The sequence below is a fragment of the Podarcis melisellensis genome, assembly GCF_964234715.1.
Source record: "Podarcis melisellensis genome assembly, chromosome: 3".
Lineage (NCBI taxonomy): Eukaryota > Metazoa > Chordata > Lepidosauria > Squamata > Lacertidae > Podarcis > Podarcis melisellensis.
The window spans coordinates 97,039,423-97,066,509 of NC_138530.1; the positions used below are offsets into that span (position 1 = coordinate 97,039,423).

General features: G+C 43.1%; 2 long non-coding RNA genes across 2 annotated transcripts; one reads left to right on the forward strand and one right to left on the reverse strand.

Moving 5' to 3' along the window:
• The first annotated feature begins 2,124 nt into the window (after positions 1 to 2,124).
• Positions 2,125 to 23,959, forward strand: LOC309367298. Its single transcript, XR_014167004.1, has 4 exons — positions 2,125 to 2,179; positions 20,852 to 21,266; positions 22,108 to 22,226; positions 23,205 to 23,959. It is a non-coding gene; the product is annotated as an uncharacterized lncRNA (long non-coding RNA).
• On the reverse strand, positions 9,213 to 17,454 carry LOC309367428. The gene is made up of 2 exons (XR_014167164.1): positions 17,396 to 17,454; positions 9,213 to 10,270 (listed from the first exon to the last, which is right to left on the reverse strand). It is a non-coding gene; the product is annotated as an uncharacterized lncRNA (long non-coding RNA).
• Positions 23,960 to 27,087: the final 3,128 nt, after the last annotated feature.

Here is a 27,087-nt window from a genome sequence, read left to right on the forward strand (position 1 = left end):
CCTGCACTTCTCATTAGCTTAGTCTTCTTCATTTTGTATCTCGGCTTCCACTAAATTGGCTCCGACAATCTGGTGGTTTTGAAAACCAAGCGGAGCAAGCAGGGGGGACTTGTCTGAAAGTGAGAGATAATTTCTGAGGTTATGAGGAAGCTCCATGCTTGGGGAATTTAGCATTGCTGAAACATTGATCTTCCATAATCAGCTGGAAGTGCAATTATCGTTGTGGTTAAATGTGCAACAATTTGGCAGGCATTTCCTCTTAATGTCCTGAAATGCACGCATGGGCAGCCAGTGGGCCACGGGAAACCCTTGATCACTCTGAGTGAGGTCTACCATGTGCCAGGCAGCCCAGCCCACCTCTTCTCTGCTGCCCCGAGAAGAGATTGCTGGAGAGTGGTGGCTTTAACCTGTCCCACCCAGCAATTCTAATGCAGCAAAGATTGCACTGCTAATGGCACAGAGACAGCAATCCTTTGTACACTGTGATCGCTGTGGGAGCCCGGTTAACTCCTCCAGCACTTCTGATCGCTGTCCCTGCACTGCTATTGGCTGTGTGAGGATAGGAAATGTGGTTGCACTGGGAGGAAGAAGTGTGTGTGTGTGTGTGTCTGAGAGAGATGGAAGAATGTTGTGTGTATATTCAAGAGAGATGGAGGGCAGGAGTGGAGAAGGTTGTGTGTGTAAGAGAGTGGTTGTGAGGCATGGCCAATCCAATACATATAGTGTCCTGGGCAAAGGACAAGATGGTGTCCCTCATTCCATATACAGAAGTAGACCAAACAGTCTGTTGACAATGGCAAACTTCGGGCACTCAAATATCAGTGGCACCCTGTGCAATGCCAAAATTTGGCGCCCCTTTGCCTCTCACACTCCATTCTACAGCATTGTTGTGGTGCCCCCTGCAGTGCAGGGTCCAGTGTGACCAAAACCAGTTCCGCTACCCTAAAACCACCTCTGCTGTTGATTCTTCCCTTTAGCAGTGGCAACAGGGTAGTACCGTCCAGTGAACCTAAGGGCAGCTGCCTAGTTTAGGGGGGCCGACATAGCACATGTGATGCCCTGATGTCACGCGTGTGACATTAGGATGTGGCGAAGAGCTGGGGGTGGAGCCAAACAGGGCAACCGTGCAACTCGATGACTGGCAGGAGGCTGCTTCAATCCTCCTTCCTCTCCAGGACTGGAGGAGGAGGAGAAGGAACCAGCCACTGGAGGCTCCACACTTTTGGGACATTGGGGGGTGCCCCCTACCCAAAAACATAGAGCCCCCCAAAAAAGGCTTGTCCCCTAGCAGCCTGTGCCCCTGGCAGTGCCTTATCTGAGGAATGCCATTGCTGGACAGGGATATATGGGACAAGATGGCTTCTTGGCTATCCCTGGTCCAAGTCCACAGGCCGCTGATATCCTTGTCAGTGGGATATGCCGTGAAGGCCTGGCACATGTACCAGGTATTTCTTGGGCTCCCATGATCTTTTGGTCCACCCCATCTCACAGGACGAGGCTAGAATGTGGGTGCATGCCATGCGTGCTGCCTCAGGAAACACAGAAGGAGGTAGGAAACACAAATGTGATTAACACAAAGAGCAGCTAAGTGAATTTTCGGCTTGAGATCTGAAGCGGGGAACCTTTCCCCTCAAACAGGAAAGTTGCCCCGAACTTCCTGCCTGAGGGAAGGGCACAGAGGTGAGGAATCTGTATGCTGTTGAATCCTCAGCCAACTCAGCATGGATTATGGGAGCTGTGAAGTAGGAACCTCTAGAGGGCCTCAGGCTTGCTGCTCCTGGTTTAACATGCTGAGGCAAACCACATGCACACTGTGTGGATGCTTTTTGGACAACTTTGTGTAGAGGTCCCATATTTACTGCCCTTTCATTGTGATTAAAAAACAAAGTCCCTATGGCAGTGTTGTTCTGGCAGAGTTACTGGCTGACACGAAACAGACCAGCAGAGTGCAGTAGCAGCCTTTCTAGGAGCCGGTGCTTAAATCTCCTAACATGGCATTCTTCCTCCTACTTAGATGTGTGATCCATATCTCCATGGAGAGGAAACCAGTCACTTTCTAAGTTTAGACTTTTCCCCTGCTTAGTATTCCCTGCATGCCCTGCAGTGAAGGCATAGAGAATTGCAAAACTTGCTGATGCCCCTCTCAGAGGTCTAATGAGACTGGCCTCATGAACTGAAGGTAAGTTCCATTGTTCGGGGGGAAGGTAAGTTCCATTGTTTAGGGGGGAAACCCCAAACTTTGGTGATTACACTGAATGCATTGAAGACTCATGTCTTGAAACATCTGAGGAGGATGAGGGTCACGGTCAACAAATGATGTGGTCTGGGATTGGGGGCCAAGTAGAGTCCCAAGGGCCAGATATTTGGCATCAGAGACAGAGGTTCTCCACACACACACACACACACAATAGCCTTACAGAGCAATCCTAAGCATGTCTACTCAGAAGTGTCCCATTCCGTTCAGTACGTATAGGATTGCCGTCTTATACATCATTCATTTATTATTACAAATGTTGCAGGGTCATTGAAGAGGAGAGCATGTGCAAACTTCCCTTTCTCTACCAAGAAGCCGCAGCCTGCTTCGAATGCAGAGTTGCGCTTTCCCAACAGATTTGATCCTCTGCTCACACTCTCCCCACAACTGCAATTGCTTTTCAAAATAAAGATCCATATAGATGCAAGTTCAGGTTTTTGTTGATGCAATCGTAGCTTCCTTACTGAAAAATAGATGTCGTTTAAATAACAATTCCCCACATATAAAGGTTCTTTCCAGTCATCTGGGCGCTAATTCCGATTTTTATCAGGTTGGTGGGCAGAAATCCTGATCTTATAAGGGCAAGTTGGGCAGAAACAGGTTTGACTTTCTCTGGGCAAATCCCTGCTTTGGACCTGCACCTGATAAATGCAAGGTCCAAGTGGGCAATTGCTACTCTCATCACAAAATCCTAGTTAAGTTAACTCAGAAGTAGTTCAGATTTGCATATACATAGGACTGCAGCCTACAGTGCTTTCTGTTTTCTCTTCAGAGGGAATTCGAATCCATGCATTTCCTAAACACACACCAAATGGAGCAGACTGGGAGAGAGGTTAGGTGATGTTCCCATGTAACACGATCCAGAACTCATGGCAGTGAATGAACATCTCTGTATTAGGGCCATTTATTTTTATTAACAGCAGCAACAACATACCCTTTAAACATCTTTTCATTCAGACTATTCAAAGCATTTAGATTAGTAATTCGGTTCTTTCCTATGCATGACCGAAACTCATTTTTCTCCAAAATTAGGCAATCATAGCGAACACAAAGTGCAGATGATGTAAATTAATATTTGTACAGTATCAGATCATCTGGCATTAAATCAATCCGAAGCTATAAAGGTCAGGTGCTTGTTGAACACTATAGCTGGATTTCTCGCTCACAATTAAAACAGTAAAGCAAAGTTTTGAATCATATTAGATTGATATTTAGTTTAACTCTGTACCAAAGGCCTTAGCCAACAGCCAGGGTCTCAGCAAAGATCCCTCTAACACCCATCTACACCCATTCTAATTAGAGATTAGTGTTTGGTGTCTTCTAGATGCAAAGTGTATAATTAATAAGTGATAATAATAATAATAATAATAATAATAATAATAATAATAATAATAATATATTATTTATACCCTGCCCAGCTGAATGGGTTTCCCCAGCCATTCCAGGCAGCTCCCAACAGAATATTAAAAACACTATAAAACATTAAAAACTTCCCTAAACAGGGCTACCTTTAGATGTCTTCTAAAAGTCAGTAGTTGTTTATTTCCTTGAAATCTGATGGGAGGGCGTTCCACAGGGCAGTCGCCGCTACCAAGAAGGCCCTCTGCACTGGACCTCACCCCTGACTGAACGATGGGAGTGGAGACACTCCTTCAGGTATACTGGGCCAAGGCCATTTAGGGCTTTAAAGGTCTGTACCAACACTTTGAATTGTGCTCGGAAATGTACTGGGAGCCAATGTAGGTCTTTCAGGACCAGTGTTATATGGTCTCAGCAGCCACTCCCAGTCAGCAGTCTAGCTGCCGCATTCTGGATTAGTTGCAGTTTCTGGGTCACCTTCAAAGGTAGCCCCACATATACTATATGAAAGCCAGCACAAACCATTCTATAACCAATGTGGTCTCCAAATCACTGGCGTCGCTGCATGCATCTCTTCACTTTCTCTCATATATCTGAATGGTTGTCATTATTACCTCCAGGGAAAAGTATCTCTGTACTTGGAGACACTTTTGCAGCAATACAAAAGCTGCCCTGCAAATGGAACGACCCTCAGCTGACGCGGTGAGATGTGTAATGCACCTCAGTACACAAGGCACACAAAGATACACTAGGATGCCACCACACACACACCTTGAAATTCCCAGTGTCTATTTGCAACATACAAACAGTTCCTCCATAAGCAACTGCCCTCCCCACATCAGGGACTTGAGTTGGTATTAGCTGAAAGAGAGCATTCCATTTCAGCATTAATTGGCTGGCTTGCTTGCTTGTTGACATTTATGGCACTCCATATGGCTCCAAGGGATCCCTTAGGGTGGCCAACAACATGCCATAGAGCAATAATAAAACCCATTAAAAAGTAATAACATTAATCAAGGTAAGCAAGGCAGGGGGAGGTGAACACGGCAATGCTAAAAACCAATAACAAAGCCAATGAAATAACCAAACCGATTTTGTATATTCTTGATACAGTAAGAAAAACTAAGGATGCCCCAGAGGAGGGTGGAATAAAATGATGTTTACCAGTTTTCTTTAAAAGGGGGGACAGAAGGGGGCCCATCAAACACCCTTGGGAGGAGAGATCCATAAGAAGGCTGGTGCCATGCAAATGGACAGCCTAGTATCAGACAATGTCAGAAATCAGAGCAAGTCTCTAATGGCCGTTTTGCAAGGATGGGGAACCTGTGGCTCTTCATGTGTTGGTTAGGGATGATGGGATTTGTAGTCCAGTAACATCTGGAAGGTCACGGCTTCTGCCCCTCTGTTGGGAGGAGGAATACCACACCTCTGTGGAAGACCACAAAAAGTAACACTCTCACACTTTGAGCTGGCAGCGTTTGCCGACTCTTAACACAGCTCTGTCATAGCCATGTTTTCCAAAGAACTCACAGTTTGACCTCTCTGAGAGGCCCTCTTTGTACATTGTCTAAGGAAGGACATTCAGAACAGAATCAGGAACAGATTCAGTAAGAGTGAATTTGCAAACCCTCTTTCCAACCTACATAATTTTGGGAAAGGACACAGTCTAGTGAAATTTCAGCTCCATTTATAGTGCCAAGTTCTTTCGGGTGGGGTTTGAAAACAACAGGGAGTTGTGAAGTTTTAATTTAAGGCCAAATACAGATTGTAGCATACAGAGAATAAATCAAAAACCAAGGACACCTTTCCCCTCTCTCTGATCAAAAAATACCACCTTTGATCTGAGTGGAAGACAAAGAGATGTATGAAACTGTAAACAAAGGTCTATGCCAATCCTAGACTTAACAACACTTCAAGTAAGAAAAGCATCTAACGATACACTTTTTTGTACCTTTGACACCTTGTTTTCTGGGCTTTTGTCACTGTGTCACCCAGGACAAACAGTGTTTCCATTTATTCTCTCTCTCCAAGAAGAGAATAAACCATTTTTGTCATTTAAGTACGAAAGCAAGTTGCTTGGTGAAGCCAGGATGTAGTATGGAAATCAATGTGACACACTTGCTATTTTTCTAGAACCAAACATATCCCCTTCCTCTTGAACTAAACTAGAATGAGGTAGGTAGCCGTGTTGGTCTAATGCAGTAGAAATATAGATTTTTAAAAATTAAAAAAAGTTGTCAAGTAGCACCTTAGAGACCAACTAAGTTTGTTCTTGGTATGAGCTTTCGTGTGCATGCACACTTCTTCAGATACCTCTGAAGAGACCTCATTCTAAACTAGATGTTTCCCAACCTTGTGCCTCCAGCTGTTTTTGAACTACAACTCCCATCATCCCTGACTAGCAAGACCAGTGGCAAGGGATGATGGGAATTGTAGTCCAAAAACAGCTGGAGGCACAAGGTTGGGAAACACTGAAATGATTAATAAAACAAATATACAGCCAGGCTTTCTCGAAATGTTCACCTGTCTGATCCAGTTAGGAGGGGGAAAGTCGATTTAATCTGTGCTGTTAAGCAGTTACCATGTGTACTCAAATCTCCAAAATGCCAGGAAATTGAGGCATTTAAGGGTCTCGCGGCTACGTGGGGTTTTAATCCCAATCTCCTCAGTTCATACCCAATTCTAACCACTGCGCCATACCGAACCTCTTCCTACATACCACGCTTCCCTATTGGCTAATGCCAGTTAAAACTGGCTAATGCCAGTTAAAACTTGGGTGGTGCATTAAGAGCTCTACTCCCTGCCTTAGTTAGGTACATTAATGGATGCCATCCCTCTTTGAACAAGCCCCACTTCTGTGTTCAGTCTCCTGTGCCTGGCCAAGGCTCCTACTTTGTAGGAGGAGCCTGTTGTTAAACATACAGGATCTCTTTCACATGGCTGCCAAACACAGGGCTGCCAAGGTATATAGCCCTGTAGTACATGCAGCTTGTCACGCTGGCCACGTGAACCGGAAGTGTCTCCGGACAGCGCTGGCTCCCGGCCTATAGAGTGAGATTGGATGGCCACTGGGGGTCTGCTTCAAGATGAGCGCACAACCCTAGAGTCTGTCAAGACTGGCCCGTACGGGCAGGGGTACCTTTACCTTTTACATTAGTGCTGGGGGTGCCAGCATGGTTTGTAAGAGCAATCCTGCATCTCCCTCCCATAACTGCTGAATGGAGAGGGTATCTGGAGGCTATCAATGGCTGCTAACACTGATGGTTATGTCTTACTTCCACTGGCAGAGGTAATATGCTTTTGAACGCCAGTTGTTGAAAACTACAGGAAGGAGAGTGCGAGACGTCTGGCTGGCCACTGTGTGAACAGGTGAAGAGAGGGGGGAAAATGAGAAAAAAATTGCTGAGGGAGAGAAAAAAGAAAGGAACAGAAACAAATTTACATACATATTCTTGGGGAGGAGGGAATGGATTCTAGGCCGAATTTAATTTGAAGCAAAGCCTGTACCCATAAATCACCCCCTAATTCGAAATAAGGGGGTGAGGGCCCTAGGCGGAATGCCCCCGTGTGGACCTCGGTTCTCCTGGACGCTGTCTCTGATCGCGCACTAGTTGCAGCAATTTGGAATAATTAATTACAAAAGAAGCAAATGCACATATTTCAAGTGAAGAAGGGGAGTGAAGTCTGCTAATTTAAGTGACCTCTGCGAAAGAAGACGACAGGCTGGAGAAACAGGAATATTTTACGATGAAGATACACCAAAGGTGGGGTATGTTGACAACGGGGCTGAATGGGAGGGGGGAACCTTTTTTACTTTCCTTCTATGTGAGCTTACAAGAACCCCTCCTCATTAGAACCGTTGGTTGAACTGACACAAGCAGGATGATTAAGGTCTGTGTGGAGATAAGCTTTAACCAAAAGTATGCTTTATGGAGAGAAAGGGGAGAAGGGAAGTCCAGAAGATTCTTTGGCATCCTGTTTTTATGATGTATATTGGATATGTGATTGTAAAACTTTAATTTGAAAAACCAAATAAATAAATTTATTTTAAAAAATTAAAAATAAAATCTGCCCGTGCTGATTTATATTTGTGTGAGCAAATAAAAAAAATAATTTCTATAATTTTAAGTAGAAACACAGTGTGTCTCTCACCATAGTGGGAAAGGCTATGACCCAGAGACCTGGATGCCCTCTCTGTTTGTTTCCCAGGTGCGCACAGTGTAGTGCAAGGTCTCTGCTCTCTCTCCATGTGGCTCTTTATCTTTAAGCCTCAGCACCTCAGCTGGGCAGCCTTTCAAATACCAGGCTCTTGGAACTTTGCTGCACATTTTAAACAAGAGAGCTTATTGCCTGCTGAATTGTGCTTTTAAAGGTTGCTTCTGATCTGTGGATAACTTGAATTAAAGTCTTGTGATCCTGGTCTTGTGCTTTGTGGCTACGGCTGTTAGCTGCTCTGGGTTCCAGCATGTGGAAGGATGGAATTTAAGAACAAGAAACGAAGAAAGCACAGCTGCAAATAGAGGACTTCTCCATGTAAAATCAAAGGCAAAGCCACCCTCAGAGGAAAGGAACACTCCTAACCATTTGGGCAATGTTGTGCAAATGCTTTCCCTCCATTTGTAGGCACTGTCCCAGCGTCATCACCGCTATAAAATGGAAAAGGAGGTGTGCCAATGCCAACAAAAGACCAGGGCACTTTATAAAGGCCATTCTATGATGCTAAGACTGTCACTAGTTCTCAGGAGGGATTCAGACACACACCAGAACTTTTGGTTTGTACGGTTTAAGTGGGTTAAAACACACTGGCTGCATTCACTTAACAGTTTATTCCATTTTCATGATGTTACCTCCCACATTATATTTGATTCACTTCTGGAATGATAGTGGAGTATAGCACAAGTTCAGCTCTCATTCAGTGGCATACCAGGGGTTGCCAGCACCCAGGTCTGCATGGAGGGGTTGGGAGGGAGAGAAATGGATGGAGTATACATACATTCAACTGCGTAATGGTGTCCACATCACCCAGAAGATTGCAGTCGCAGAGATAAGAAAAGAAGAGTCGTTCCATTGTCTGGAGAGGTCGCTTCCTGGTTCGTATGGAGAATCGATTTTTAATGGTGCCCAGTGACGGAAGGGAAAAGCTGTATTGAGGCAACACTGAGTGTCAAATTTTTTTGCCCCCTACCAATTTTCTGTCAGGGGCAACTGCACCTGTCCCCTCCCATGCTACACCCCTGCTCTCATTTTCATATTATTTGCAAAGATAAATAGGTACCACTCCGGCAGGAAGGTAAACGGCGTTTCTGTGTGATGCTCTGGTTCGCCAGAAGCAGCTTAGCCATGCTGGCCACATGACCCAGAAGCTGTACGCCAGCTCCCTCGGCCAATAAAGCGAGATGAGTGCCACAACCCCAGAGTCGGTCACGACTGGACCTAATGGTCAGGGGTCCCTTTACCTTTACCCACCCACCTTGCCCTGGAAGCAAAAAACATGGAAATGAGCACACAGCTTGCACTATATTCCACTATAGTTCCATAAGTGTATTTTAAGCTGTGCAAAAGCTCAAATATAATGCAGAACACTTAGGACTTGGCTACATTAGCAAAGAAAAAGTGTTTTATATGCATTATAACACCATGGCAACAGATGGCGCTGTGGAGTCCCGTCTTTCACCAACGTGATTTCCCATAATGAAGTTTACAGTGTGTTTTTCTGAAACACTTTTTATGTGTCTAGATCCAGCCTTAGAGGAAAGATGTGAAAAGAAAATAAACTGCCATGTGAACGTAGTCTCAGTTGTCCTAACATAGCAAATCTGCTTTAAGAAAAAAAACAAAATGGACTTTGTGTAGTTAAGAAACCGACAGTGAAAAGCACCCAAAAGCATGGAATGGAGAAATGATTCATGGGAAGACGTTTAAACACTCCAGTAGCAAATCTGGATGAGTGCTCATTGCCTTATAACTGCCTAGCAAACAAATCAGAATGAAAGCTCACTAAAGACTGGGCAACTAGCGTTTAAGCTTTGCACAAGTAACTCAGGATAAGTGCTAACTAAACATGTTGTCATGTGGAGAAGCCTTAACACATATGGTTGTGCATCATGAGCAGGTTATGAGAGAATGCAGGATCTCACCCAGTGGTGAAGCTGCATGCTCCACTACCAGGGGCGGAGAGCAGGCGGAGGTGTGGCTGGTGGCCCCCGTGGGCGTGGTGCACATTCCGGGGGGGCATGGTGTGCATCCCATGGCGTGGTGCGTGTTCTGGGGCCATGGCGCACTGCCTGTGGGGGTATGGCTCCTGGCGTGCGTGGGGTGTGCAGCGCATGTTCTCCTACCTGAATAGTGGTGCCGGAGGCAGTCCACTCCCTCCGCACTCCCGTTCCTCTCCCAGGGATCTCACCCCATGCGGAAAAATTTGTTAGATCTGTTCATGCATAACTGTCTCTGGATCAAGGTAATGGCCGAGCAGTATACATATCGTAAATCATTTCGCTTTGTTATTTTTAGAGTGTTCAGAAACTGATAAATGTTAATAAATGGATGAGTTTGACTAACACTTGATGAACACGTAAGGCTCTTATATTTTATTTTTCTTTAGAGGAACTGTGCACCACAATTTTCACTTTGGGAGATTTTCTTCTTCCTCCGTTACTCCTGAAAGATAATAAGCTTTTATCAACTTTTTTAAAACCATGAAAAAAACAGTTTCAAAACTCACCTAGTCAAACTGGTTTTCAGTGAAGCCATTTATCATCTTAGCGCTCAGTAAATTGGACTGGACCTCTTAGCAGAAGTTGAGCTTTCATCACATTGGAAAAGGGGAAGGCGGCAACCCCCGAGTGTTCCAGAAGATCAAAGCCTACATCTTTGCTTCCGCTATCCAGCCTACAGCCATTTAATGCTATGATCATATCAGTTCCTGAGTTTCACTAACTTCAGATACCTGCTTCATTTTGACTGCTGACCACAGGATATCATACAGACGAGAGCGATGGAGCAGAATTCAACATACCTGGTAATAACCGTACATCCAAGGACATTCCCCCCCCCCAAAGTCTATCAGTAGTAATGCAATGCATCTCTCATAGTGTGCAGGTGACCTGGGTGCTGGATTGGGTCTGCTGTAGTCCCTCTGCTACAAGGCCCCTCCTCTCCCATCTTTGTGTTCATTGTTTTCATTAGTTCCATGATAAAAGCAAATTCCTAGTACAGTGGTACCTCAGGTTACATACGCTTCAGGTTATACATGTTTCAGGTTACAGACTCTGCTAAGCCAGAAATAGTGCTTCAGGTTAAGAACTTTGCTTCAGGATGAGAACAGAAATCGTGCTCTGGTGGCGCGGCAGCAGCAGGAGGCCCCATTAGCTGAAGTGGTGCTTCAGGTTGAGAACAGTTTCAGGTTAAGTACGGACCTCCGGAACGAATTAAGTACTTAACCCGAGGTACCACTGTATTTGTCCTGTTCCATTTCTCAGCTACAAACAGTTAAGGGCAGCCTCCCAGAATGTGTTTAATAGTGGCTTGTTATGAAAAATGAGAGGATCAATGAAACCAGCATCCCATCTCAATGGGAACTGGCACTCGCAAAGGGAAGCCAAGAGGCCCCTGGAAATTCCAGACCCCTCAAGAAATAAGAATTAGAAAATGGAACAATCAATATATGTTCATTTCAAAACACACTGCTTTAAAATTAAGAAAGCAAGAGTAGCTTCCTAGACTTCAAATGAGAAAGTGAAATCCACCTAAAAACCATCAAAGGCCATTCCTGCAGGTGTTTTATATCTGTTTATGAAGAGATAGATGATAAATAGATAGATAGATAGATAGATAGATAGATAGATAGATAGATAGATAGATAGATATAGATGATAGATAGATAGATAGATAGATAGATAGATAGATAGATAGATAGATAGATAGATAGATAGATGATAGATAGATAGATAGATAGATAGATGATAGATAGATGATAGATAGATAGATGATAGATTGATGATAGATAGATAGATGATAGATGATAGATAGATGATAGATAGATAGATAGATAGATGATAGATAGATAGATAGATAGATAGATAGATAGATAGATAGATAGATGATAGATAGATAGATAGATGATAGATAGATAGATAGATAGATAGATAGATAGATAGATAGATAGATAGATATAGATGATAGATAGATAGATAGATAGATAGATGATAAATAGATGATAGATAGATAGATGATAGATTGATGATAGATAGATAGATGATAGATGATAGATAGATGATAGATAGATGATAGATAGATAGATAGATAGATGATAGATAGATAGATAGATAGATAGATAGATAGATAGATAGATAGATGATAGATAGATAGATAGATGATAGATAGATAGATGATAGATAGATAGATAGATAGATAGATAGATAGATAGATAGATAGATGATAGATAGACAGATAGATAGATGATAGATAGATAGATAGATAGATAGATAGATAGATGATAGATAGATAGATAGATAGATGATAGATGATAGATGATAGATGATAGATAGATAGATGATAGATGATAGATGATAGATAGATAGATGATAGATAGATAGATGATAGATAGATAGATAGATATAGATAGATGATGATGATGATGATAGATAGATAGATAGATAGATAGATAGATGATAGATAGATAGATGAGAGATAGATAGATAGATATAGATAGATGATAGATAGATAGATGATAGATAGATAGATAGATAGATAGATAGATAGATAGATAGATAGATAGATAGATGATAGATAGATAGAGATAGATAGATAGATAGATAGATAGATAGATTAGATAGATAGATGATAGATGATAGATAGATAGATAGATAGATAGATAGATAGATAGATGATAGATAAAGATAGATGATGATGATGATGATGATGATAGATAGATAGATAGATAGATGATAGATAGATAGATGATAGATAGATAGATAGATAGATGATAGATAGATAGATAGATAGATAGATGATAGATAGATAGATAGATAGATAGATGATAGATAGATAGATAGATAGATAGATAGATAGATAGATAGATAGATAGATGATAGATAGATGATAGATAGATAGATAGATAATAGATAGATAGATAGATAGATAGATAGATAGATGATAGATAGATAGATAGATAGATAGATAGATAGATAGATAGATAGATAGATGATAGCTAGATAGATAGACAGGCAGACAGACATATAGATATGGTAGATAGAAGCTTGCTGGGGACATCTAAAGCAAATGCCAAACCATTATTTTCTGTCTGGTAACAAAGGGATAACCCGTTTTTTATTCCGCTCACACAGAAAGGGAACTCTTGTGACACATTCTCTTAATGAAGAGCCCTGTTACTGCAAGGATCCTTAGATCTCTACCGAACGTCTTTGCCATCTCAAGATATTCCGCAAATGAGCGAACTTGGAAAGCCAGTCAATAGCAGCAAAGCTTGCAGCCCTTATCAGCACTGTGGTGAATGAATTGGCAGTTGTACTGTAGCCCAGCCATTATCTTGAGGGTGAAATTTAATACAGAACGTAGAAATACCGTTTCCATCCACCCTGAGCACAGCTGAAAAAATGAACGAGACCAAAACTTTTATTTTATGGAGGTTATATGGAAAGGAACTTTGAGTACCAAAACACAAAGCAAAAATCATTCTAGTGCTTGAGAACCATTTCACATATGCCTAGAGATGTAAAAATTCCGGAAATTTTGAAGCCATGAAATTTTGAAATTTTGAAGCCACTGAAGCAGTCCTCCATAACTTCCAACAATTCTCCCTTGAAAATAGGGACATCCTATTCTATTCTTACTACTACTACTACTACTACTACTACTACTACTACTACCCTGTTCATCTGTCTGGGTTGCCCCAGCCACTCTGGGCAGCTTTCAACAAAGATAAAAACATAACAAAATATTAAACATTAAAAACCTTCCCTATACAGGGCTACCTTCAGATGTCTTCTAAAGTTTGTATACTTATCTCTTTGGCATAACTCCATACCCTCCAACATTTCTCCGATGAACATAGGGCTGTTCTAAGAAAAGCAGGGTATTCTGGGATCAAATCAGAAACTGGGACAGCTTCTGTAAATCCGGGACTGTCCCTGGAAAATAGAGACACTTGGAGGGTTTGGTCTTCTATGTACCGCTATTCAACTTCATCTACTTCAGGTAACAGGAGCAATCGAAACCTCCTAAACCAGGCTGGGTGGGTGTGTTGCATTAAGCAGAAGCTTCCCTCCACCCAGCTGTCCCGTGGCTAAGCTGGCATGTGCATGTTGAGGGATCTCCACAGCAGCCAGTGGAAGACTCTGAAATGGGGCGCTCTGAGGTCAGGGATTGGCTGATCTATCAGATTCCACAGCACTTTCACTACTGTCATGTTATGGCATGGGGCTTGATCTGGGCCCAATTGCTGCACCAGCTCCAGGCTGCTGGATGTGACAGGGCTGTACATGTGGCAGTGGGCACTGTTAGAATTCCTGCTCCGTGATTGCAGTCATGGGATTTTTGTCTATCACATGACGGGGTATGTTTTGACTCCACAAAGTGTGGGAAGTGACGGAGACAGGATGTTTGTGTTACTGTGTTCCGTGAAGTATTGTCCTTTGTTCCTTTTCTCTTTGCCGTCTGATGCTAGAGAGAGAGGGAGCCATGTTGCAGTGCTCCGTGTGTGTTTATATGTAAATAAAGTAGATTAGCCAAAATGCTGAGTTGCTGAGGTCTGTCACACAAGCTGCGAAGACTCTGCAGATCCCTAAGTGTGCCGATGTCTGTTGGCATCAGTCGCTGTGATGTTCAGGCAGAAGAAAGGTTTTGAAGCTCCTGAACGATCGACCAGGAGGGAGGGAACATGCCAGTGGGGCATGTGTCTCTACCAGGGTCCTATTTGAGTGTAGGATGAGCTCCTAACAGGCACATCACTTTGTGCAGCCCCACTGACAGGAAAAGAGGGCTTGGGTTAAGTCCTGCTCTGCACATAAACAAGTGCTGTTGCAACTCCACAGCTTGATATATGCTGACCTTCAACATCGTGTGCTCAAGAACTTCAAGGTGAAGATTGGTTATTCCCAGGACATCATCTGAAGGTGCATGATGTGTCAACCTTGCTGTGGTCAAGGAGGTCTGGGTCTCTTCAGTGTCTGGGTGGAAGGCGGCTTGCCGACCACCTTGAGTTCCCTCACAGAAGATACGCTGGCTGCAAATGCAATAATTTAATATTGCCAGAATGGTTTTCAAAATCTTCATGCCTATAACAAAGAAGGGTCACTCTGCCTTTCATTACACTCAGTATCGTTAGGGCTGTGCAACAGCTTTTCCCAACGGCATCCTAAATAAAAACGCAACATATCCCAGAAAAAGTCTGGAATAGGAAAAGAGAAAAGAAGAACAAAGTTGAACTTTGCCTTCCACCGCCTGACTTAATTAAGCAACTGCAGTAGCTGTGCACACAAACAAAAATCAGAAGCCTATTCCCATTTCCCCTTAGCCTTCTAAGTGAATTTGGCATGGATTTTGGGGGTGGCAGAGGCAAGTTTATCAGAAGGCATAAGGGAATTGTTTCTATTTTCTCCTGGCGCTTTTCTCTCTTTTTTTGCATATGTTTTGAAAAGTGACTGGTGAATCGATCAAAAAGCCCCCAAAGGGAATAGGAATGGTTTCATTTTGGCAGTAATTAACTGATTATCATTTTAGGTCCTGATTCCCTTTGACAGCTGAGTCTTGCAGGGCATTCTCCAGTGGTTTAGGAGAAGTAACGGATGATATAACCAGTCTTGAACTTAATGCAAGAAAAAGTGATTTTCTTATATTGTAATGGCAGATGGCGGAAATCACAGAAAGGTACATGGGAGAGAATCCAGAAACAATTAGGTCACAAGCAATCTAACCCTTGCAGCACATATTCTAAAGTTGGCAGCCACTATTTGGCTGCCTAATGCAGCAATTGCTCCTTGTGGAGGTGGTAGCATGGAAAGTGCCACCCACCTGTAGGATCTTCTGGCAGTAGGCATGGAGACTCATTGTGACATGGTTAATTGGTCTGACTCTACACTTAATGGCTCCACACTCTTCATAGTTTTAATGGTTCTACACTTTTCCTGTTGCCCTCTTTTTGTTATATCCAAATCATTTTGGGACTAATTGGCCAGAGTATCTGCAATGCCCAGCCAGACACCACCCACCCATGCTGATCTTTGGAGCCACTTGGTCAGGACAGAGAAAAGAGGGCTTCCTATTTCAGCTAAGTCTTGCTTGAACAACAAGGTCTTCCTTTACTGAATAGCCCAGGGGTGGGGAAGTGGATCTGACCACTTACCAGTCCATCACCTGATTTCTCCATCAGGTGGAGTGCTGGCAATCAGCTGGTGAGTGGGACTTCAAAGCACAGCACAAGGTTCTTTGCAGAGTGCTTTGAAGTCCTGCCAGGCAGCTGATCGTCGGCGCTTCGGAAGCCCATCGGTTCTGAAACACCACCAATCAATTGATCTAAGGGGCTTCAGAAGCACTGCACGTGAAGTGCTGACAAACAGCCAATCAGCAGTGCTTCAGAAGACTCTTTTTGGCCCAGTCCAGCCACCGTTGTACTTTTTTTTTACAGGTCATATACAGCATGCTGGCATGATTTGGCCAAAATTGCCTGATGGTCCAAATTAGGCCCACGGACTGGAGGTAAACTTCACCCCTGATGTAGCCTTTGTTCTTTGGTCCTGATTTCCAGCTTGCTTCATGATCCTTGTTAAGTTGTGGGTGAACATATCAGACGACACAGCAATTCTTCAAACAGCTCTTGTTTATTCACAGGCCAGAACAGAACTGAGCTGAAGGGTTCAGCCAGCCTGCTTATATAGAGCTCCACTAGAACACAACAGTAACCATTTTCTGTAACTATCCAATCACTGAACGTCACTTTCAATCCCTTATTTGCATATGTGGGCCTGAACCATCTACAGTATCCCCCTGCTGGATACTGGATACAGGGTGAGAACTTCAGTACATAACAATCCTGCCTTACAGTTTGCTCCTTCTGTCCTGGTTTTTAAGTCATAAAATCTGGTTTGTTCCTCAATTCATCCTCCTGTGTCTTGGTCTCTAAGGACATCTCAAACTTCTACCCACATCCCAGCCCAGTGGCATAGCATGGGTTGTCAGCACCTGGGACAAGGCAAGTAATTTGCGCCCCTTAAGCCGTGGATTTGCGCCCCCTAACCCTACCCCCCAGATGTTGCGGCCGGTGCGGCCGGCCCCCCTGCACCCCCCACGCTACGCCACTGTCCCAGCCTTGGCGATCAGTTATCCTAACCAGCACATAGGCCCAATCCAAACCCATAATCCAAGTGGTAATTTTCAAGCATTGCTTCCATCCGTATGCATTTCTACAGGTAATGTCAGAGTTAATTAAGCCACATCCAACCTCCTACCATCCCTCCTGTCAGCCTTTACAATGCTCATTAATCATGAAGCTCAGATAACTAGGCTCTCTCCTATGGCGTGGTGCCGCTGGGAATGTGATGCTGAACTACCACTCTGACCTTGGCTTGAAAGCTGTTTGGGGCAAGAGCCAAGGTGGAAGGAAGCTAACAGAGCAATGTGTTAATTTGGGCAGGAGTCAGCATTAAAGAACCGCATGACTGTGTTGCTCAGTTACCTTTACATGTCACATCTCTCCCATCTAAGTAGACAGTATTGTGCCTTAAGCAGGTTGGAGCAAATTTATTCTGAGAACTCAAATTCACACACCAGAAAATCTATGATTTTCACTGGGGAACCTTTCTCTGTCCAAAGTCCGCAGACGTTTGCAGACAACCCTTCTTGGCATGATGGTATATAATTTTTTGATGGAATCTAGTAACAATGGAAAACAAGCAATATATATTTACTTATATCCAAACCAAAAGAATACAAACACAGTGTATACTGACAAAATATCAACCATCTAAACCTGATATAGCGCACACAAGTTGTTGTTGTTGTTGATGATGATGATGATGATTTTATATTCTACCTTTTTCTCTGACATGACTCAAGCCGGCTTACAGATTAAAAACAAGAATCACTAAAAACATAGAAAAAAAGCATCATTTAAAAAATAATGAAACATCAATAGAATTAGAACTATAAAAGGTAAAGGTAAAGGTACCCCTGCCCGTACGGGCCAGTCTTGACAGACTCTGGGGTTGTGCGCCCATCTCACTTAAGAGGCCAGGGGCCAGCGCTGTCCGGAGACACTTCCGGGTCACGTGGCCAGCGTGACAAAGCTGCATCTGGCGAGCCAGAGCCGCACACGGAAACGCCGTTTACCTTCCCGCTGGTAAGCGGTCCCTATTTATCTACTTGCACCCGGAGGTGCTTTCGAACTGCTAGGTTGGCAGGCGCTGGGACCGAGCAGCGGGAGCGCACCCCGCCGCAGGGATTCGAACCGCCGACCTTTCGATCGGCAAGTCCTAGGCGCTGAGGCTTTAACCCACAGCGCCACCTGCGTATATACACATATAAAATCTGTTTTAAACACACAAATAATTACAATACCAGCAAATACAAAACGAAAACAAAAAACAGTAAAATGGTGGCTCCCCTTTACTTTTCATATTTATTTATTTGTTTGTTTGTTAATTAAATTTGTACGCTGCTCTATACCCATAGATCTCAGGATGATTCACAACATAAAAACACAATAAATAAGAAAACAGAAAATACATAAGAAAAACAAAAACAACCGCAACATTCCCTGCTTCCGCAAGACATTCTAAAAGGGCATCGGGTGTCAATCAGCCAAAGACCATACGAGTCAGATCAGAGCTATAATTAGGAAACACTGGCATTTAGTGTAGAACCATGCCTAGCCCTGGTGGGTGGAAAATTGAGAGGTAATTTTCTAAATAATAATAATAATAATAGTCATATCTCGGTTTACAGACGCTTCAGGTTGTGTTTTGTTGGGTTACCTACCTGCCGAAACCCGGAAGTACCGGAACAGGTTACTTACGCTTTGCACATGCGCAGAAGCACCGAATTGCAACCCGTGCATGTGCAGACACGCCGCTGCAGGTTGCGAACGCTTTGGGTTGCAACCTGCATCCCGCACAGATTATGTTCGCAACCCGAGCGTCCACTGTAATAATAATAATAATATTTATACCCTTCCCATTTGGCTGGGTATAATAGGTATTGCAATGTTGGTGGTGAGATTGTTGATCTGAAGGAGAATTTGTCTAGACTGGCTTTTCAGTCAATGGTCTAAAATGTGTTCAAAGAGCAGAAAGCGTTGATCTCCGAACCACAATGGAGCGACATGGCTTACATCGACTATAAGGCAGTGACTTTTCATGCTTGCCGTTTGAAATAAAGAAAACTTTTGATGATACAAGTTATGGCTTGATCAATATTAGCACTCTCAACTGATGGTAATTGCACTCTGATTGATATTAGAATTACTAACCAAAAGGCTTCAGATAGATTAAAATTAATCAGGACATGTATTCTTTTTCTTCACAAAGGGGGGGGGGGAGAAACAAGGCCTGGGAAACCCTTGCAGCCTTCCAGTGGATGAAATATGAATGCACAGGATATATTTTCTGTCTAAAGCTGTGTGGTCAGAAGATGGCAATTATCGAGATATGTGCAGAGCAAAGTAACAGTCAGTGAATCATAAGGACATTTCCCACAACTGAATTATATCCTGCTCCAGGACACAGCGAAGTATTGGAGACAAAGCTGAACAAACTATCTTTTTATATAATAATAGATTGGATCATAAAATCCGAAGAGTGTCAGTATCTTTAAACGCCCTGTGGCCTTTTCTCCAAACTTTGGAGCAGTATCTCAGAATCAGTAATGGAAGTTGTGCTGAACAACCGAGGAGAGGGAAGGAGGGGAATTCGTATCGCTGCACTTTAGGCACCCTCCTGAACGGAACCAGTGGCGGCTGGTTCACTGACCCACCAACCTCAGCCTGCCCTCAGCTAGTGCCCTACTTGCCAGCCTTCTTACATATAGTAAGTCAGGGGGTGAAGGGTGCAGGAAGTGCCTGCCATTGGTTCTGTCATTACCTACTGTTGATCTCACTGAATTCTGCCCTACCAATCCCAATGCACGCCCTCCAAGTTGTTGGAAAAACACACAGGAAGGCCACCACCTTCCCCCCAAGACACCGGGGCATCTTTCCAGTGGCCACCCTCTGGCTGTAAATCTTCCTCAGTCCAGAGAGACCGGTGATAAGAGATCCCTCCCTCCTGAGAGGAGCACGCTCATCTCCTCGCATCTCATAGCAGAAGAAGAGTTAATCAGTATCTCTAAAACTACTTTTAAAAGGTAAAGGGACCCCTGACAATTCGGTCCAGTCGTGGTCGACTCTGTGGTCGACTCTGTGGCGCTCATCTCGCTTTATTGGCCGAGGGAGCCGGCGTACAGCTTCCGGGTCATGTGGCCAGCATGACTAAGCCACTTCTGACGAACCAGAGCAGCACACGGAAACGCCATTTACCTTCCCGCCAGAGCGGTACCTATTTATCTACTTGCACTTTGACGTGCTTTCGAACTGCTAGGTTGGCAGGAGCAGGGACCGAGCAACGGGAGGTCACCCCGTCACCCCGTTTAACCCACAGCGCCACCTGCATCCCTTTATTCACACACACACACACACACACACACACACACATATATATATACTTTATTAACAGTCTATATACAAAGAACACACCAGCATGACTGTGCTCTCTCAGCATCAGTACAGAACAGCCTAACACACAGAAGTGAAACTAAACTCACCAGCAATACTCCAACAGTCCTGAGACTTCCTGTCTCATGCTCTCAGGCACTCACATGATATAAACAACATAGTGCTATTTCCTGAGCAAGCTTGGGTGGATAAAAATCCTAATACGTGTCCCTATTTTCCTGGGGAAATCCTGTCCTGGTTTCTGATTTGATTCCAGAATGTCCCACTTTTCCTTAGGAAGTCTCTTAGGAAGAGAAATGTTGGAGGGTATGGTGTTATGCGACCCCAAGCCAAGGAGATAAGTAACTATACAACTTTCAGAAGACAGGCAGTCCTACAAAATGAAGTTTTTTAAAAAAATAAAATAAAAAATAATGTTTTATTATGTTTTTATATAAGTTGGAAGCTGCCCAGATGGAATAATAATAATAATAATAATAATAATAATAATAATAATAATAATAATAATAATAGAATAGGATGTCCCCATTTCCATCGGAGAAATGTTGGAGGGTATGCCAATGGGCACCAGCCACCACTGAACAGAACTATCTACGACACCTGGGCCAGCTGGGAAATACTTCATCTACATTAAATCAGTTTTCCTAGAAAGTGAGACCACCGGAAGAGCTGTCTCGAATCAGACAAAGGGTCCCAAGTCCAACATTCTGTTTCCCACGGTATCTGACCACATGCCTCTTGGAAGCCCAAAAGCAAGGCATGGAGGCAATAATCCTCTCCTATTATTTTTCTCCAGCAACTGGAGCCTGCAAATGGCTATCATGACTAATGGTCACTCATTGACTTTTTCTCCATGGGTCACCTCAAGAGAAGGAAGAGGTGCCACCATGACCCACCAGGGACTTCTCTTCCTTTTCTTTCTCCATGGAGTTGGTAAGTGGAGCAAACAGGGAGGCACTCCCTAGTATTATAGAATACAGTACGCAATAGCAGAATGTTAAATCTATTCTATTCCTCTGGTAAATGCTCTCAGCTGCTTGTGATTCTGAAAGTTTCCCCACACTAAAATGAATCAACAAGCTTCCCAATTTGAAGGTAAAGCGAGCACTGAAAGAGGCAAACGCAGAATCGCAAAGAATATTTAAAGGCCTTTCCTAGGGTTTCAGCACAACTCAATATCGTCCCCTATCAAATTGTGTTAATTAATGACATTGACTCAACTGAGATTTATTACTCCCCAACCAAGAGATGTATAATTAATAGTCCTTGCCTATATATAGCTCGTTGTCACTACATTTAGGAATATAAGCCTCATTTATTCTAAGGTTATAATGAAAAAAATTGACTCGTGCAATTTTAATTGCTGTAATATTTTCCCCGATTTTTGCAGAGTTTCTTGGAATTTGTTGGAGCCACTAGCTCCTCAGAAACCTTTCTACAACGTTCATTTAGCTCCTGTCATTTCTTACACTAAACATAGTGGGGGCTTGATGGCTTATTTGATACCTGCATCAATCTTAATTTATTTCCATAATTTCCTCTGACAAATCTGTTGATGCCATTGACATCCTCTGCGGCAATCATTCTCACAGACTCAAGGTTATTTTGACATTTCCCATGCCCATAACTCACACATCTAGGACGTAGCCCAATTCTGCTGTCTTTTACCCTTCATCATGTTCAATACCTGTCCTTTACTTACCAGCCTGTAGGCTGATAGTCTTCATTATATGCTGCTTTGACTAATGTAGCATATTGCTTTCTCCCTTTGCAGGCCTGTGTACCGTGCTACTCCACATCAAATATATTGCAGCCAAAGCATTCATCTTCCTGGTTCAATCCATTTGTCATTTTGCCCTGTCCTTTACATCTACGAAAGCCTGCATTTACCAGGTGACAATAGTTAAGATTCATGGAATCATACAATTGGAAAGATCATAAGCCCCAAAAGGGATGCATGCATACATTATTTATTTTTAGAATATTTACCCCACTTTTTGACTTTAAAATAAGGTGGCCATATGACCAACTTTAGGGACGCGGGTGGTGCTGTGGTGCAAACCACTGAGCCTAGAGCTTGCCGATCAGAAGGTCGGTGGTTCAAATCCCCGCGGCGGGGTGAGCTCCCGTTGTTCGGACCCTGCTCCTGCCAACCTAGCAGTTCAAAAGCACGTCAAAATGCAAGTAAATAAATAGGTACCGCTCTGGCGGAAAGGTAAACGGTGTTTCTGTGCGCTGCTCTGATTCGCCAGAAGTGGCTTAGTCATGCTGGCCACATGACCCGGAAGCTGTCTGCGGACAAACGTCGGCTCCTTCGGCCTATAGAGAGCGAGATGAGCGCCGCAACCCCAGAGTCTTCTGCGACTGAACCCAACGGTCAGGGCTACCTTTACCTTTACTATGACCAACTTTATGGAGGAGACCCCTCTGTTTGAAGGTCTGTCCCATCCAAGTCTACCTAAAGATAAGGGAGACAGCAAGAGGGGCCTTAAAGTTGCCCATGAATGGTGAACAACGCCTAGATTGCAGACTGAGCAGGCATACAGGTCATCATTGTCTTCCCCAGTATGGTGATATGTATTGTATTTCTATTTGAATTGAATATACACTTAATTCAAATAGAAATACAATACATATCATAGAGTTGGAAGGGACCTTGAGGATCACATATGTCCAACCCCCTGTAAAGCAGGGATATGCAGCTGTCCCATATGGGGATCAAACCTGCAACATTTGTGTTATAAGCACCATGTTCTAACCAACTGAGTGTCATCCTTCCTTAATTTGCATCTATACATACAAATTAGTGTGTGCACATTTTATGGAAATCCGTGTCCTTTCTGGGTGTGTGAAGCGTTTCCTCTTTTTCAGTATTATATACATGGCCACACTACCTCCAAGGCCCTACAGGTGGCTGATAAAAGTCACATCCAACTCAGATCTGCACTGCTTTCTTCAACCACCAACAAAGAGCCAAATGGCCATTGGCCGTAGACAGACCAGCGGAGGATTCCTTGATGTGTTGCCTGATCTTCTGATGCCAACTGAAGGGGGCCTCTGAGGAAGCCAGGCGTAAAGGCTGCCAGTGATGACTGTTCTTGGGAGGGAGGAGCAGAATGGCAGATGGTCCTAGCCAGGCTAACGGATGAGGCGTTGCTCTCTTGCCCTTCTCTCTGGTCCTGAACATGTGGGAAACCAAAAGGGCTATTTCCAACAGGAGACTTTGCAGTTGACTGGGGTGACCTAAAAGAAAGGAAAAGGCAGCAATTGAAATGTACTTTGTGAAATGAACGTTACCAGAAGACATTTTCCCAATCATTTTCTGCCAGTATTTCTAATTAAAAATAGTGAGTCATGTTTGATGTAAATGTGCTCCTACGAATGTAATTTTACTGACATTGGATATGATGAAAAGGAAAAGAAGCCCATTAAATGAAAAGCTAAAGCTATTATTCTCCTGCCTGCTGTCTAAATCCCAAATGAATTACCGTATCTCAAGGAGTCATGAAACATGGAAAACACAAGTCTGCAACGCTGCTGGTTTGCAGTGACGCTCATGCTTTGGGCCTCTGTAGCTAAGAAAACTGGGATGGGAATTATTGAACAATAAAGTCATCATTTAAGAACTTTGCCTCCAGTGACCATTACTCATACTTGCATGATCAGAAAGCGCTGATGGCTATTTCATCCAGCGAAGCTCTCAAAACACACAAGCTGTTATCTTGAAATGAACATTTTCAATGTCCCTCACTGTTGAACTTACAAGATAGCTCTGGGAAAGGTGCCACAACATTTTAAATTATCCCTTCCTAAAGTTGCCTTGAACACCCTGAGTTTCAGTCAAAATCCAGTCCTGAGCAATCTTTTGTTTAATTCAGTAGGCAGAGTCCCAAGACTATGCTGTGGAGAACCAAGCTTGAAATCTGGGTTTACAAGATACTCCTCTATTGGCAGCCACTGGACCCACCTTGACTCTGCAATTAGGAATACATATTCATGTTTCCTGATGTAATGGAGTTTTTCAAAAGCTCTGAGAAGCCTGGAAACTTGAGGCTCATTTGATCCTCCTCTTCTCAGTTGGCATGCACCACCATTGTCCATTTCAAACTTAAAAGTGGGTTGCCTTGGACTATGCATCACAAGCATGAGAACAATGAAGCATTCCTAAATGAATTATTGACATGCCACTTCAGCATGTGCAAAAACCGCCTTCTTGACTGTTGGACCCACGATTGGTCACATCTGCTCAATCTGCCAGAACCTAGCTTCACATGCAGGAGAAGTCCCTAACTCACTGATGGTTTGAGACCCATCAGCTATCCTCACCTGGTTTAGTCAACCCAACAAGGCCATTCCCAAGGTGTGGCTGCTGTCATATGCTGGCAGCTTCTAGAAATCACAGGTGAGAGCTGAGTGCAAGGTGGGGACCAAAGGCAGATAAACTACTCTTCTCCAGAAGAGAAGAGCAGGTGGAAGAGGACTGGAAGAAGTTTAAAGCTTATCTACAAAAACATTGTAAAATTTATGAATGTTGAGGGCATTGAAAATGAAATGAAGGGGTTCTAGTGATTAAGATAAATAAGAGTATAAATGGGAGGGATAAAGGATGAAAATGAATAATGAATGATCTTGCTGAACTAATTTTTAAAGTGGAATACAAGAAAGGAAGGCGGGTGGAAGTAAGAAAAATAAGGTTTTGAAGATTATTAAATTGAAAGAGAGTTTTTCTTTTTTCATGCTAAGTTTTCTTTTTTTATGTTTTCCTTTTTTCTGCTTTTTCTGTTTTGTTTGTATTTTTGATGTTTGTTGTTTGTTGTTTTAGTGACTTTTGTTGATTTTTGTTGGTTGTTAATCTTTTGTAAAATTTAATAAAATATTATTGTAAAAAAAAAAACAAAGGCAGATAAACTACCCCAGAAGGAACACTGCATTTTCTCCAGCCAGTGATGTAGCATGGGTTGCCAGTGCCCAGGGCTACACGGAAGGGAGGTAGAAAGGAGGGAAATGGACGATGTAACATTCAACTGCCTAATGGTGTCCATGTCATTCAGGAGATCAGAGCCACAGAGATAAGAAAAGAAGAGTTGTTCTGTTCTCTAGAGAGGTCACTTCCTGGTTCGTATGGGGAAGTCACTTTCAACAGAACCCAACAACGGCAGCGCCCAGCATTATTGAGGCAGCCCCAGGTGTTGAAATTTTGTGCCCCCTAACAATTTTGCACCCAGGGCAACTGTCCCTGTGCCCCCATGCTACACTATTGTCCCCACCAGAGGCACTACCCCCCCCCCAACTCCCATAAAATAAACAAGGAAGCAGACAAACCAATCCGGTCCTCTAACACCTCATACACTATATAATACACCATATACCATACAATGTAGTGAAAGAGCAATAAAATGTTACGTGTAACAAGCCAAAACACAGAAGCAGAGCAATTTTAAGCACTGCAAGGGAACATGACTAGGGCCATAGGCATCAAGACTCAAGTCCAATCTTCACATTTACTTCACAACATAACCTTGTCACATTTTCTTATCTTTTGCAAGGTAATGGCAGGGGGAAAGAGGTGAAATTCAACTAGCATTTACCACATCAGGGGAAAGACTTGAGAATTGCCAGAGCCCTTGATATGCAGGTTTCACTTCCAGCATGAACTCACTTGAGTAGTCTTAGGGAAGCTTCCAGTCAGCTCCTCATTTGCAATATGGGTGTAATAATAGTAATGCCAGTCTCAGGGTTACTGAGATAATGCACACACCATGTTCAGAGCACTCAAAAAGCGCTAAGTGTTATTATTCTAGGGCAAGTGCCAGCTATCCCTACATGGGGGGACATTCATAAGTAAATATTTTCCACATTAAACTGAAGAGGCGTAATCATCTCTTTCCTACTGTAAACCTGCTAGAAGTAAACATAGAACTCAGGCCCTAATCACGCCTGTGTTATTATTATAGAGCTGAGAAGCCGCAAATGGAGCCAAAGCACATTTTATTTATTTATTTTGGCCTCTTTACTGCAAAGGCAGGCCAAGGCTGCCATACCCTATAGGCAGAACCCCCAAGTCTTGCTTATTTGCTTTCATTACATAATTGTTTTTCATAATTTATACAGAAATGAAACATTCTCATATTACACATTCATTTCATAGATGTCTTTCTTTCCAAAACTACACACAAAGCTCACCACATAAGGGACTAGGGTCTGCTTTTCCAAACATCAGCTGCCACTGGCAGAAGGGGAAGCTCTATGATTTGGGTTTCTCTCCAGTCTCAAGTTCAGTTTTCCATGTTTCCACATTAGTTTGTATTAATTATTTATTTTTACAAAGTCCATATGAAAATCTACCATATTAGTGCAAATTTCTCCTACTACTTTTTGCAAAGCAGTTTTCCATAATGTGGCACATTTTTGTGCGTTGCTTTTATTAATGTGTGCATTTTCTGCATTTTCCTCTAAAGATGTACTTCCGCACATATTACTCAGCCGGAAAATTGCATTTTGAAATTTAGAGAACAAATTTCTAAAGACGGCTGTGTTTTGGGTTCTCATATTGCTTCAATTTCAGTAAATCTACCTTCAGATGTGAGATGAATTGCATTTCTGCCCCAACTACTTACTTACTTATTTATAGCTGCTTATTTCCAGTGCCAGGGAAGGAATACATTTTAAGAGAAATCACTCTTTACCTCTACGTTCTCAATTTCAGTGTTGGCCTTCTCCTTCTGGTTTCTAACGACAGATTACTCTGGAAATG